The sequence below is a fragment of the Nicotiana tomentosiformis genome, chromosome 2 (assembly GCF_000390325.3).
Source record: "Nicotiana tomentosiformis chromosome 2, ASM39032v3, whole genome shotgun sequence".
NCBI classification, from domain to species: Eukaryota; Viridiplantae; Streptophyta; class Magnoliopsida; order Solanales; family Solanaceae; genus Nicotiana; species Nicotiana tomentosiformis.
The window spans coordinates 20,846,790-20,859,910 of NC_090813.1; positions in this window are offsets into that span (position 1 = coordinate 20,846,790).

The following is a 13,121-nucleotide window of genomic DNA, read 5'->3' on the forward strand; positions in this document are numbered from 1 at the left end:
AACGCGAAGTGATGGGGGATTTACCCTTCGCGAACGCGACCTGCTCACCAGTATTCTTCGCGAACGCGACAGTGGCCTCGCGAACGCGATGCACACTGTCGCCCAGTGCATAAAACAGAATCAAACACGGGTTTAAGCCATTTCTTCAACATTTTTCAAGAACCAAACGGGTAGAAGCGATTTTCAAGAGTCATTTTCTTCCCCAAAGTGTAGGTAAGTGATTCTAAACCATTTTCTTTCAATTACCCATTACATTCCTTGAATTATCAACCAAAAATCTAGAGTTTTTATGGTAGAATTAGGGGTTAGGGTAGAAAATAGAAATTTCGGGAATTTGGGGATTTAGACCTCAATTTGAGGTCGGATTCCAAAACTAATTACATATTCGGGCTCGTGGGGGAATGGGTAAAAGAATTTTGGTCCGAACATCGGGTTTTGACCAAGCGGGCTCGGGGTCGATTTTTTTACTTTTTGGAGGAAAATTTGGAAAATTTAATTTATACAATATAATTGATTCCTTTAGCAATATTTGATATTATTGAGTCATTTTTGAATAGATACGACTGGTTTGGAGGTGAATTCCAAAGGAAAGGCTGTGATTGAGGATTAAGTGGCCTTCGGAGCGAGGTAAGTGTTGTGTCTAACCCTGACTTGAGGGAATTAGGAACCTTAGATTAATTGCTAAGTGAAATTCTTGTGAGCGAGGTATATGTGAGGTGACGAGTACCTATGCGCCGCCAATTTACCTGTTTCTCCATGTTTCTCTGTTTTTCTCACATTGTCTCATTCCTATGCCGAATTGCTACGTGTTATACTAGTGTTATCCAAATTATCGTTCTTATTATGTTTCCGAACTTTCTGGTGATAATTGAGTTTTTATTTCAAGTTGAGATTGATATTATGGAACCAAATATTGAAGTACGGTTTGTACTTGTTATTCTATCTCCCTGTTGTTATTTATGCATTGCATTATAGTAAGGGAGAGTGTTAATGCACGAAGGGTGATGCCGTGCCATATTGTGAGTGTTAATGCACGAAGGGTGATGCCGTGCCATATTATAAGTATTAATGCACGAAGGTTGATGCCGTGCCATATTGTGAGTGTTAATGCACGAAGGGTAATGCCGTGCATATTGTGAGTATTAATGCACGAAGGGTGATGCCGTGCCATATTGTGAGTGTTAATGCACGAAGGGTGATGCCGTGCCATGATATGAGAGTAAAAGTACGAAGGGTGATGCCGTGCCGTTTCTATTAATTTTGTGGTGAGATTGAGAGTAAAAGCACGAAAGGTGATGCCGTGCATTTTTCCTTACTGTATTCACTATTCATGTTGATTGATGGTAAATTGACTGCTCCGGTGATCATTCTGTTGTAGTTCTTTATCTGATATTCCCCTCAGTATGTTTTCCCCTCCCGACATTTCCTGTTTAGTTCTTCATTCCTGTTATTTGCGTATATACTGTTAAATTGTACAGGTTGATTGTAGGTGCCTTGCCTTAGCCTCGTCACTACTTCGTCGAGGTTAGGCTCGACACTTACCAGTATATGGGGTCGGTTGTACTGATGCTGCACTCTGCACTTTCTGTGCAGATTTTGATACCGGCTCTAGTTGATCGAGATTTTGCTATTGGTCAACTATCTGGAGACTCAAGGTAGATCTGTCGGCGTCCACAGACCTTGAAGTCCCTGTCTATCATTTCTGTTTTATTGTTTCTTTTATTCAGACAGTTGTATTTCTTTCAGAGTATTACTTGTAGTAAATTCTAGAATGCTCGTGAATTATGACTCCAGATCCGGGTGGTAGTAATTAATACAGTTTTATGATATTCCGCACTTATTATATTTCATTTTAGTTAATTATTGTTACTTAATGAATGAAAATAAGGAATTGGTTTAATGATTCTCTAACATTGGCTTGCCTGGCAAGTGAAATGTTAGGCGCCATCACGATCCCGTCGGTGGGAAATTTTGGGTCGTGACAGTTGGTATCAGAGTACTAGGTTGCCTAAGTCTCAGGATTCACGTGCAAGCTTAGTAGAGTCTGGAGGATCGGTTCGGAGACGTCTGTGCTTATCTTCCAGAGGCTATGAAGTTTAGGAACAAGTTTCACTTCTATTCTTCCTTGTCGTGCGATTTTTGCTTTCGCAATACTGATTGAACTCTTCTACTCTTATTCTCTCGCAGATGGAGAGAACGCGTATCGCTTCCTCAGCTGAGCAGCAGCTAGAGCCTCCAGTGATAGCTCCTACGCGGGGCAGAGGTCGAGGCCGAGGTCATGCCAAAGGCCGAGGTAGGGGCACAGCTCAGCCTAGGGCCCAAGCAGCAGCCCCAACAGTGGAGCCTCAGATAGAGATTGGCGAGGAGGTTCCAGCCCAGACTGTTCCTATCAGACCAGCTCAGGTTCCGGAGGGGTTCATTGCTACCCTAGTACTTCAGGACACTTTGGTCCGTTTGGTAGGCCTTATGGAGAGTGTGGCCCAAACTGGTGCATTTCCCATGGCACCAGCAGTCTCTCAGGCTGGAGGAGGATCCCAGACTCCTACCATTCCCGCTCCAGAGCAGATGGCTCCCCAGTATCAGGCTCCAGCAGCTCAGCCAGTCAGATTAGTTCAGCCAGTTATTGCGGCACAGGTCAGAGATGGGCCAGCTATGTCTTCTGAGGCTTTATGGAGATTGGACAGGTTTACCAAGCTCTTTCTTGTTCACTTCAGTGGTGCCCCTTCAGAGGACCCCCAGGAGTATCTTGACAGCTGTCACGAGGTTCTACGGAACATGGGTATAGTGGAGACCAATGGGGTCAATTTTGCTGCATTTCAAATGACTGGTTCCGCCAAGAAATAGTGGAGAGATTACTTGTTGACCAGACCAGCTGGGTCGCCTGCTCTTACTTGGGACCAGTTCTCTCAGCTCTTCATAGAGAAGTTTCTGCCTATCACATTGAGGGAGGAGCGTCGCCGTCAGTTTGAGCATCTCCAGTAGGGTGGTATGACGGTTACTCAGTATGAGACCCATTTTATGGATTTGGCCCGTCATGCCATTCTTCTGCTTCCCACCGAGAGAGAGAGGGTGAGGAAGTTTATTGATGGACTTGCTCAGCCTATCAAATTGCAGATGGCTAAGGAGACTGGGAGTGAGATTTCTTTTCAGGCGGCTGCTAATGTCGCCAGACGAGTCGAGATGGTTCTTACTCAGGGAGGTCAGGGGTCTGACAAGAGGCCTCGTCATTCCGGTGAGTTCAGCGGTGCCTCATATAGAGGCAGGAGTACTTTTGGTAGAGGCCATCCTCCCAGGCCATTTCATTCAGCGCTTCGGGCATCCCACGGTGCCTCAGGTGGTCGTGGCCCTCAGATGCATTATTCCGACCAGCTAGCCTACATTGCACCACCAGCTCCTATATGTGCACCTCCACTCCAGAGTTATCAGGGTGGTTATTCAGGTCGACAGGGTCAGTTTCAGGGTCAACAGTCACAGCAGCCGAGGTTATGTTATACTTGTGGTGATCCGAGGAACATTGCCAGATTTTGCCCTCGGGCAACGGGCAGCACACAACATCAGAGTTCTCGTGCCATGGTTCTGGCACCAGTTGCTGCACCACCTGCTCAGCCAGCTTGAGGCAGGGGTCAGGCAGCCAGAGGTAGGGGCCAGACAGTTAGAGTTGGAGGTCAGGCCATTAGAGGTGAAAACCAGCAAGCTAGAGGCCATCCCAGGGACGTAGTTCAGGGTGGTGGGGCCCATTCCCAGTGTTATGCTTTCCCAGCCAAGCCTGAGGCTGAGTCATCGGACGCTGTTATCACAGGTACTGTTTTAGTTTGCAATAGAGATGCTTCAGTTCTATTTGATCCGGGATCTACTTACTCCTATGTGTCATCCTATTTTGCTTCTTATTTGGTTGTGCCCCGTGATTCCTTGAGTGCTCCTGTATATGTGTCCATGCCATAGGGAGATGCTATTATTGTAGATCGTGTTTATCGTTCGTGTGTGGTCACCATTGGGAATCTTGAGACTCGTGTAGATCTTCTACTTCTCGACATGGTTGATTTTGATGTCATACTGGGTATGGATTGGCTGTCACCTTATCATGCTATATTAGATTTTCACGCCAAGACGGTGACCTTAGACTTGCAGGGGTTGCCTCGATTAGAGTGGAGAGGGAATCTCGGCCATTCTACCAGCAGGGTTATCTCTTACGTAAAGGCTCGACATATGGTCGAGAAGGGGTGTCCAGCTTATTTGGCTTATGTCCATGATTCTAGTGCGGAGGTTCCTTCCATAGATTCAGTTCCGATTGTTCGTGAGTTTCCAGAGGTGTTTCCTGCAGACTTGCCGGGGATGCCACCCGACGGGGATATTGATTTGTGCATTGATTTGGCTCCGGACACTCGGCCTATTTCCATTCCGCCATATCACATGGCCCCGCTAGAGTTGAAAAAATTGAAGGAGAAGTTGCAAGATTTGCTTTATAAGGGCTTCATTAGACCTAGTGTCTCGCCCTGGGGTGCACCTGTGTTGTTTGTGAAGAAGAAAGATGGATCGATGAGGATATGTATAGATTATCGGCAGTTGAACAAAGTCACCATCAAGAATAAATATCCATTGCCGAGGATTGATGATTTATTTGATCAGCTTCAGGGTGCCAAGGTGTTTTCAAAAATTGATTTGAGATCTGGCTACCATCAGTTGAGGATTAGGGCATCCAATTTTCCTAAGACAACTTTTCGAACTCGGTATGGGCATTATGAGTTTTTAGTGATGTCATTTGGGCTGACAAATGCCCCAGCCTTCATGGATTTGATGAACCGGGTGTTCAAACCCTACTTGGATTCCTTTGTGGTTGTGTTTATTGATGATATCTTGATCTACTCCCACAGTCGAGAGGAGCATGAGCAGCATCTTCGGATTGTTCTTCAGACTTTGAAAGACAGCTAGTTATATGCTAAGTTCTCAAAATGCGAGTTTTGGTTGAGATCAGTTGCTTTCTTAGGTCACGTTGTGTCAGTAGAGGGTATTCAGGTGGATCCTAAGAAGATTGAGGCAGTCCAGAACTGGCCTAGACCCACACCAGCTACATAGATTCGTAGTTTCCTGGGTTTGGCAGGCTATTACCATTGATTTGTGGAGGGGTTTTCATCTATAGCAACTCCGTTGACCAGATTGACCCAGAAGGGTACCCCGTTCAGGTGGTCAGACGAGTGTGAAGCGAGCTTTCAGAAGCTCAAGACAGCTTTGACTACGGCACCGGTATTGGTGTTACCCACAGGTTTAGGATCTTATACAGTATATTGTGACGCATCTCGTATAGGTCTGGGTGCGGTATTGATGCAGGGTGGAAAGGTTATTGCATATGCTTCACGACAGCTGAAGGTTCACGAGAAGAATTACCCAGTTCATGATCTAGAGCTGGTAGCCATTGTTCACGCGCTGAAGATTTGGAGGCACTATCTTTACGGCGTGCTATGTGAGGTATTCACTGATCATCGGAGCTTGCAGTATTTGTTCAAGCAGAAGGAACTCAATTTGAGGCAGAGGAGGTGGCTGGAGCTATTGAAAGACTATGATATCACTATATTGTATCATCCCGGGAAGGCCAATGTGGTGGCCGATGCTTTAAGTAGAAAGTCAGTCAGTATGGGTAGCCTTGCATATATTCCACTTGGTGAGAGACCGCTTACATTGGATGTTCAGGCCTTGGCCAACCCGTTCGTGAGGTTAGATGTTTCTGAGCCCAACCGTGTTCTAGATTGTACAGTTGCTCGGTCTTCTTTATTTGAGTGCATCAAAGATCGGAAAGATGACGATCCTCATTTACTTGTCCTTAGAGACACAGTGCGGCACGGTGATGCCAAGCAGGTTACTGTTGGAGATGACGGAGTTTTGAGGATGTAGGGTCATATTTGTGTGCCTAATATGGATGGACTTCGTGAGTTAATCCTTGAGGAGTCGCACAGTTCTCGGTATTCTATTCATCCGGGTGCCGCCAAGATGTATCAAGACTTGAGGTAGCATTATTGGTGGAGGCGAATGAAGAAGGACATAGTTGCCTATGTAGCTTGGTGCCTAAATTGCCAGCAGGTGAAGTGTGAGCATCAGAGACCTGGTGGTTTACTTCAGAAGTTAGATATTCCCGAGTAGAAGTGGGAACGTATCACTATGGACTTTGTTGTTGGACTCCCACGGACTCAGAGAAGGTTCGATGCAGTTTGGGTCATTGTGGACAGGCTGACTAAGTCAGCTCATTTCATTCCTGTGGCAGTTACCTATTCCTCGGAGCGGTTGGCAGAGATTTATATTTGTGAGATCGTCCGTCTTCATGGTGTGCCCGTGTCTATCATTTCTGATCGAGGTACGCAGTTTACCTCGCACTTTTGGAGGGCTTTTCAGCGTGAGTTGGGTACGCGGGTTGAGTTGAGCACAACATTTCATCCTCAGACAGACGGGCAGTCTGAGCGTACTATTCAGATCTTGGAGGATATGCTCCGTGCCTGTGTTATTGACTTTGGAGGTTCTTGGGATCATCTTTTGCCGTTAGCGGAGTTTGCCTACAATAACAGCTACCAGTCAAGCATTCAGATGGCTCCCTATGAGGCATTATATAGTAGACGGTGTAGGTCACCAGTTGGGTGGTTCGAGCCGAGGGATGCTCGGTTATTGGGTACAGATTTAGTTCAGGAGGCCTTGGACAAGGTCAAGATTATACAGGATCGACTTCGTACCGCTCAGTCCAGGCAAAAGAGTTATGCTGACCGTAAAGTTTGTGATATTGCATTCATGGTTGGAGAAAGAATATTGCTTCGGGTATCGCCCATGAAGGGCGTTATGAGATTTGGGAAGAAGGGCAAGTTGAGCCCTAGGTATATCGGGCCATTTGAGATCCTCGAGAGAGTTGGGGAGGTAGCTTATCGACTTGCGTTGCCTCTAGGGTTATCCTCATTTCATTCCCGTATTCCATGTGTCTATGCTCCGGAAATATCATGGTGACCCGTCCCACATGTTAGATTTCAGCTCTGTCCAGTTGGACAGGGATTTGACTTATGAGGAGGAACCGGTGGCCATTCTAGACCGACAGGTTCGTCAGTTGAGGTCAAAAAGTTACCCTTCAGTTCGAGTGCAGTGGAGAGGTCAGCCTATTGAGGCAGCTACTTGAGAGTCCGAGTCCGATATGCAGAGTAGATATCCCCACCTTTTCACTAGCCCAGGTATTTTTCTATGTCCGTTCGAGGACGAAAAGTTGTTTTAGAGGTGGAGAATGAGATGACCCAAAAGGTCATCTTATGTTTTAGAACTCGAATCGGCGCTCTTAAGCCTTAAAAATCTCATTTTTATCCTCCTCGATTTGCGTGCGTAGTCCGGGCAGGTTTCCGGAAAGCTTTTATGTTGAAAACAAATAAAAATAAGAATTTTTGTCCTAAAAGTTAATTTTAGTTGACTTCGGTCAATATTTTTGGTAAACAGGCCCGGATCCGTGCTTTGACGGTCCCCGTGGGTCCGTATCGAATTATGGGACCTGGGCGTATTCCCGTAATCGAATTTGGAGGTCCCTAGCTTGAGTTATGAATTTTTGATGAGAATTAAAAGTTTGGAAATTATTTGTTTTTAAGAATTGATTGATATTTGGCATTGTTAGTATCGGGTACGTATTTTGGTCCTGGAACCCGGTACAGGTTCATTACGATATTTAAGATATGTTTATGAAATTTGGTGAGAAACGGAGTTGATTTGACGTGATTCGAACGAGAAGTTATGGATTTTAAAGTGTTCTTGAGAATTTTATTTGAATTGGTGCTAAATTTAGAGTTCTAGGTGTTATTTTGGCTATTTGATCGCGCGAGCAAATTCGTATGATGTTTTTAGATTTGTGTGCATGTTTGGTTTGGAGCCTCGAGGGCTCGGGTGAGTTTCGGATAGGCCACGAGATGTTTTGGACTTTGGAAATCTGGTTTTTCTGCAGAATCTGTGTTCTGGCATGTCCTTCTTCGCGTTCGCGAAGGTACTCTCGCGAACGTGAAGAGTAATCCAGTGAGGCTGAGAATCCTTCATCGCGAACGCGAAGGCCTGGTTGCGAACGCGAAGTGATGGGGGATTTACCCTTCGTGAACGCGACCTGCTCATCGCGAACGCAAAGCACTTGGGGACCTGGGGGAGGGTTGGTCGTTCTTTCATCGCGAACGCGAGCAACGTCTCGTGAACGCGAAGGCTTGGCAGCCAGTACCCTTCGCGAACGCGATGCACACTGTCGCCCAGTGCAAAAAACAGAATCAAACAGGGGTTTAAGCCATTTCTTCAACATTTTTCAAGAACCAAACGGGTAAAGGCAATTTTCAAGAGTCATTTTCTTCCCCAAAGTGTTGGTAAGTGATTCTAAACCATTTTCTTTCAATTACCCATTACATTCCTTGAATTATCAACCAAAAATCTAGAGTTTTTATGGTAGAATTAGAGGTTAGGGTAGAAAATAGGAATTTCGGGAATTTAAGGATTTAGACCTCAATTTGAGGTCGGATTCCAAAACTAATTACATATTCGGGCTCGGGAGTGAATGGGTAAAAGGATTTTGGTCCGAACCTCGAGTTTTGACCAAGCGGGACTGTGGTCGATTTTTCTACTTTTTGGAGGAAAATTTGGAAAATTTATTTTATGCAATATAATTGATTCCTTTAGCAATATTTGATATTATTGAGTCATTTTTGAATAGATACGAGTGGTTTGGAGGTGAATTCCAAAGGAAAGGCTGTGATTGAGGATTAAGTGGCCTTCGGAGCATGGTAAGTGTTGTGTCTAACCCTGACTCGAGGGAATTAGGAACCTTAGATTAATTGCTAAGTGAATTTTTTGTGAGCGGCGTATATGTGAGGTGACGAGTACTTATGCGCCGCCAATTTACCTATTTTTCCATTTTTCTCTGTTTTTCTCACATTGTCTCATTCCTATGCCGAATTGCTATGTGTTATACTAGTGTTATCCAAATTATCATTCTTATTATGTTTACGGATTTTCTGATGATAATTGAGTTTTTATTTCAAGCTGAGATTGATATTATGGAACCAAATGTTGAAGTAGGGTTTGTACTTGTTATTCTATCTCCCTGTTGTTATTTATGCATTGCATTATGGTAAGGGTGGGTGTTAATGAACGAAGGGTTATGCCGTGCCATATTGTGAGTGTTAATGCACGAAGGGTGATGCCGTGCCATATTGTGAGTATTAATGCACGAAGGTTGATGCCGTGCTATATTGTGAATGTTAATGTACGAAGGGTAATGCCGTTCCATATTGTGAGTATTAATGCACGAAGGGTAATGCCGTGCCATATTGTGAGTGCTAATGCACGAAGGGTGATGCCGTTCCATATTGTGAGTGTTAATGCACGAAGGGTGATGCCGTGCCATGATATGAGAGTAAAAGTACGAAGGGTGATGTCGTGCCGTTTCTATTAATTTTATGGTGAGATTGAGAGTAAAAGCACGAAGGGTGATGCCGTGCATTTTTCCTTACTGTATTCACTATTCCTGTTGATTCAGGGTATATTGACTGCTCCGGTGATCATTCTGTTATAGTTCTTTATCTGATATGCCCCTCAGTATGTTTTCCCCTCCCGACATTTCCTGTTTAGTTCTTCATTCCTATTATTTGCGTATACACTGTTAAATTATACAGGTTGATTGTAGGTGCCTTGCCTTAGCCTCGTCACTACTTCATCGAGGTTAGGCTCGACACTTACCAGTACATGGGGCCGGTTGTACTGATGCTGCACTCTGCACTTTCTGTGTAGATTTTGATACCGGCTCTAGTTGATCGAGATTTTGCTATTGGTCCACTGTCCGGAGACTCAAGGTAGATATGTCGGCGTCCACAGACCTTGAAGTCCCCGTCTATCATTTCTGTTTTACTGTTTCTTTTATTCAGACAGTTGTATTTCTTTCAAGCTATTACTTGTAGTAAATTCTAGAATGCTCGTGAATTGTGACTCCAGATCCGGGTGGTAGTAAGTAATACAGTTTTTATGATATTCCGCACTTATTATATTTCATTTTAGTTAATTATTGTTACTTAATGAATGAAAATAAGGAATTGGTTTAATGATTCTCTAACGTTGGCTTGCCTGGCAAGTGAAATGTTAGGCGCCATCACGGTCCCGTCGGTGGGAAATTTCGGGTCGTGACACACCTAGTCTTAGGGGCTAGGTAAGCCTAACATTTACTGAATAATAACAATAATTAAATAATACTTAACAACTTTTGAAATAGAAATCTCTATAAAATTTACAATTCCCAAAACCGGTAGTACAAGTCATAAGCTCTACAGAGTTTGTTATAATTTTTCTAAATATAACTGTTTGAAATAAAGTAAACAGTGTGAATACAAATCAGAAGGTGACTCCGAAGCCTGCGAATGCAGCAGTAGGTTTACCTTGCGTCTCCACAACAACAGTCCGCACAACTAGCTAATGATCAAATGACTTCGAAATACCTGGATCTGCACAAAAATGTCCAGAATTGTAGTATGAGTACACCACGGCGGTACCCAGTAAGTATCAAGACTAACCTCGGGGGAGTAGTGACGAGGAACAGTCAAGACACCTACTGGACTAAATAACTTGAACAAAGTATAAGTATAGAAACAACAGAATATAATATCTACATAAAGACTACGCGTTATGAATAACAATACAGTAATTGCAATAGGAACGGACAACAACAAGTATCAGCGAAATACCATAATAATGACACAGAAGGGTGAATGTAAACACCACCTAAATCAGAAATCACAGATACAACAAGGACAATTAATAATTAAGCAACAACGACCGCTTTCATATCAGGTTTTAGTCAACAAACTCCGCAAGGTACCGAACCTAGGACAAATCACAACTCACAGGTTCTAATACCTGAACCCTAACACTTGGCATCCTGTGCCCTCATTACACTTCATAACCGCACTAACGACTCACGTGCCAAATAGAGCCATTCTCACATAGAAGGCAAGTAAACACGGGTGTTCATCTATACTCAACAATATCAAGAAAACTTCTTAACTGATAAGAGTGCTCAACTACGTGTATGCTTGTGAAAGTGTCCTAACATAGTTCATGCCAGCTAGTAAGTACAGGGAAAGAAATGGACAACACGTAGAATGTCTTCACACAACTTTCCACAAAATAACGCTCACACATATAAGTGTACCACTACACAACTATCAACAACAAGAATTCCCCCAGGCCATCACAAGTCATCACAAATCAATCCCTGACATATCCCACCTTGTCTCGCCACGTGTGCAATAGTAAAATAAATGCCCGCCTTGTCTCGCCACACGTGCATAATAATATTCCCACCTTATCTCACCACATGCGCAACCCATATATATATCCCACCTTGTCACACCACATGTGCAAATATCAATAGTAACAATAGCACGGAAGAAACCTCGGGCAACCCCATAACAAAGAGATGTCAACAAAGAGTACCCCCGAGATACCGTCTCGTAGTCCCAAAAGTAAATGCTTAACAGGGGATCTCCCAAGGTACAGCCTCGTAGTCCCAAAGTATATATGAAAGAACAACAAGTACAATAGCAACAATAACAATAGTACAAGGGTACGACAAATAAGTCAACTCAGAAATTCCAAAACTCAAAGAAACGGAGGAACAAATTCACAAGGAGTAGTCACAATAGAGAATGCTAGTCATAATAAGAACAACTCAACAAGGAAAGAAATAATATGTAACAACGGCCTGCAATATACAGTTCAATAACAAGGGAGCTAACACAAGTCGAATGATTCCAAATAAAGACAAGTCAACTAAGATATAGGATATCTAAACTTCTTTTAAGGTCGGGCAATTATGAAAGATACACAACAAATTCAATTAAGGATAAGTAGAAGAAAGATATCATAGTCTCAATTAAGGATGAACAATTACAGAAGAGATAATTATAACTTCAAATAAAGACAAGCAGTTAGGGGAAAGATAACATGATAATAGAAGAGATAACAATTTTGGTTAAGGCACAGATGAATCAAATAAACAACAAGAGTGGATCATCAAGCAATTAATTATAATAAAAGGAGGTAGAAGTGAAACTAGTAATTAAGAAACATAATCATAACAAGAACAACTGCATATTCAATGAATACAAGGACCTAAGAACCCTAAAGGTCAATTTTCCACAAATAAGTCCGAGCACGTACTCGTCACCTCGCGTACACGGACTACAATTAGCATAGAAGACTCAAATCCTAAGGGGTAGTTCCCCCACACGAACTTAGGCAAGATACTTACCTTGAACCAAGCTCAATCGATCAGTAAGAATGCCCTTTCCACGAATATCCAACTCTGAATGGCCCAAATCTAGCAAAAATCAATTACATAACATAAATATAACTATACGGAACTAATCTAGCTAATGAAATCAAAGCTAAAGCAAGAATATCGCCTTAAAAAGCCTCCTCTGGCCCACGTCTCGGAATCGGGTAAAACTCACAAAATATGAATACCCATTCACTTACGAGTTTGCTCATACCAAAATTACTCAAATCCGATACCAAAATCTCGATCAAAATCCCAAATTTCGGCTTAAGAACTTTTCTCAATTTCCCCCAAATTTTCAACACCAAATCCGAAATTAAATGGAGGAAACAACTATAGATTAATGGAATATAACCAAAAACGAGTTAGGAATCATTACCCCAGAGCTTCCTCGGAAAAGCCCTCAAAAATCGCCAAATTCCGAGCTCTCAAGTCCAACAATGAAGAATGAAATCAAACCCTCGCACTTAGCCCTTTTTCTGCCAGTCAAACCTCTTCCGCGGGCCTTCAATCGCATCTGCGGTTCCGCACCTACGGAAATTCCATCGCAGGTGCGGTTTTCACTTAAAACTCATCGCCCGCTTCTGCGATCAAAAGGTCGCACCTACGTGTGCTCACCTATGGACCTATGTCCGCTTCTGCGGTCCTCCACCGCTCCTGCGATCTCTCCAGCGCATCTGCGAGCATCGCAGATGCGGAACTCACCTCGCACCTGCGGCCCCTGACCACTCCCTCTAAATACGCTTCTGCGCTTAATCATCCGCACGTGAGGCCCCCGCACCTGCGGTTCCCCTACCGCAGGTGCAAAACACCA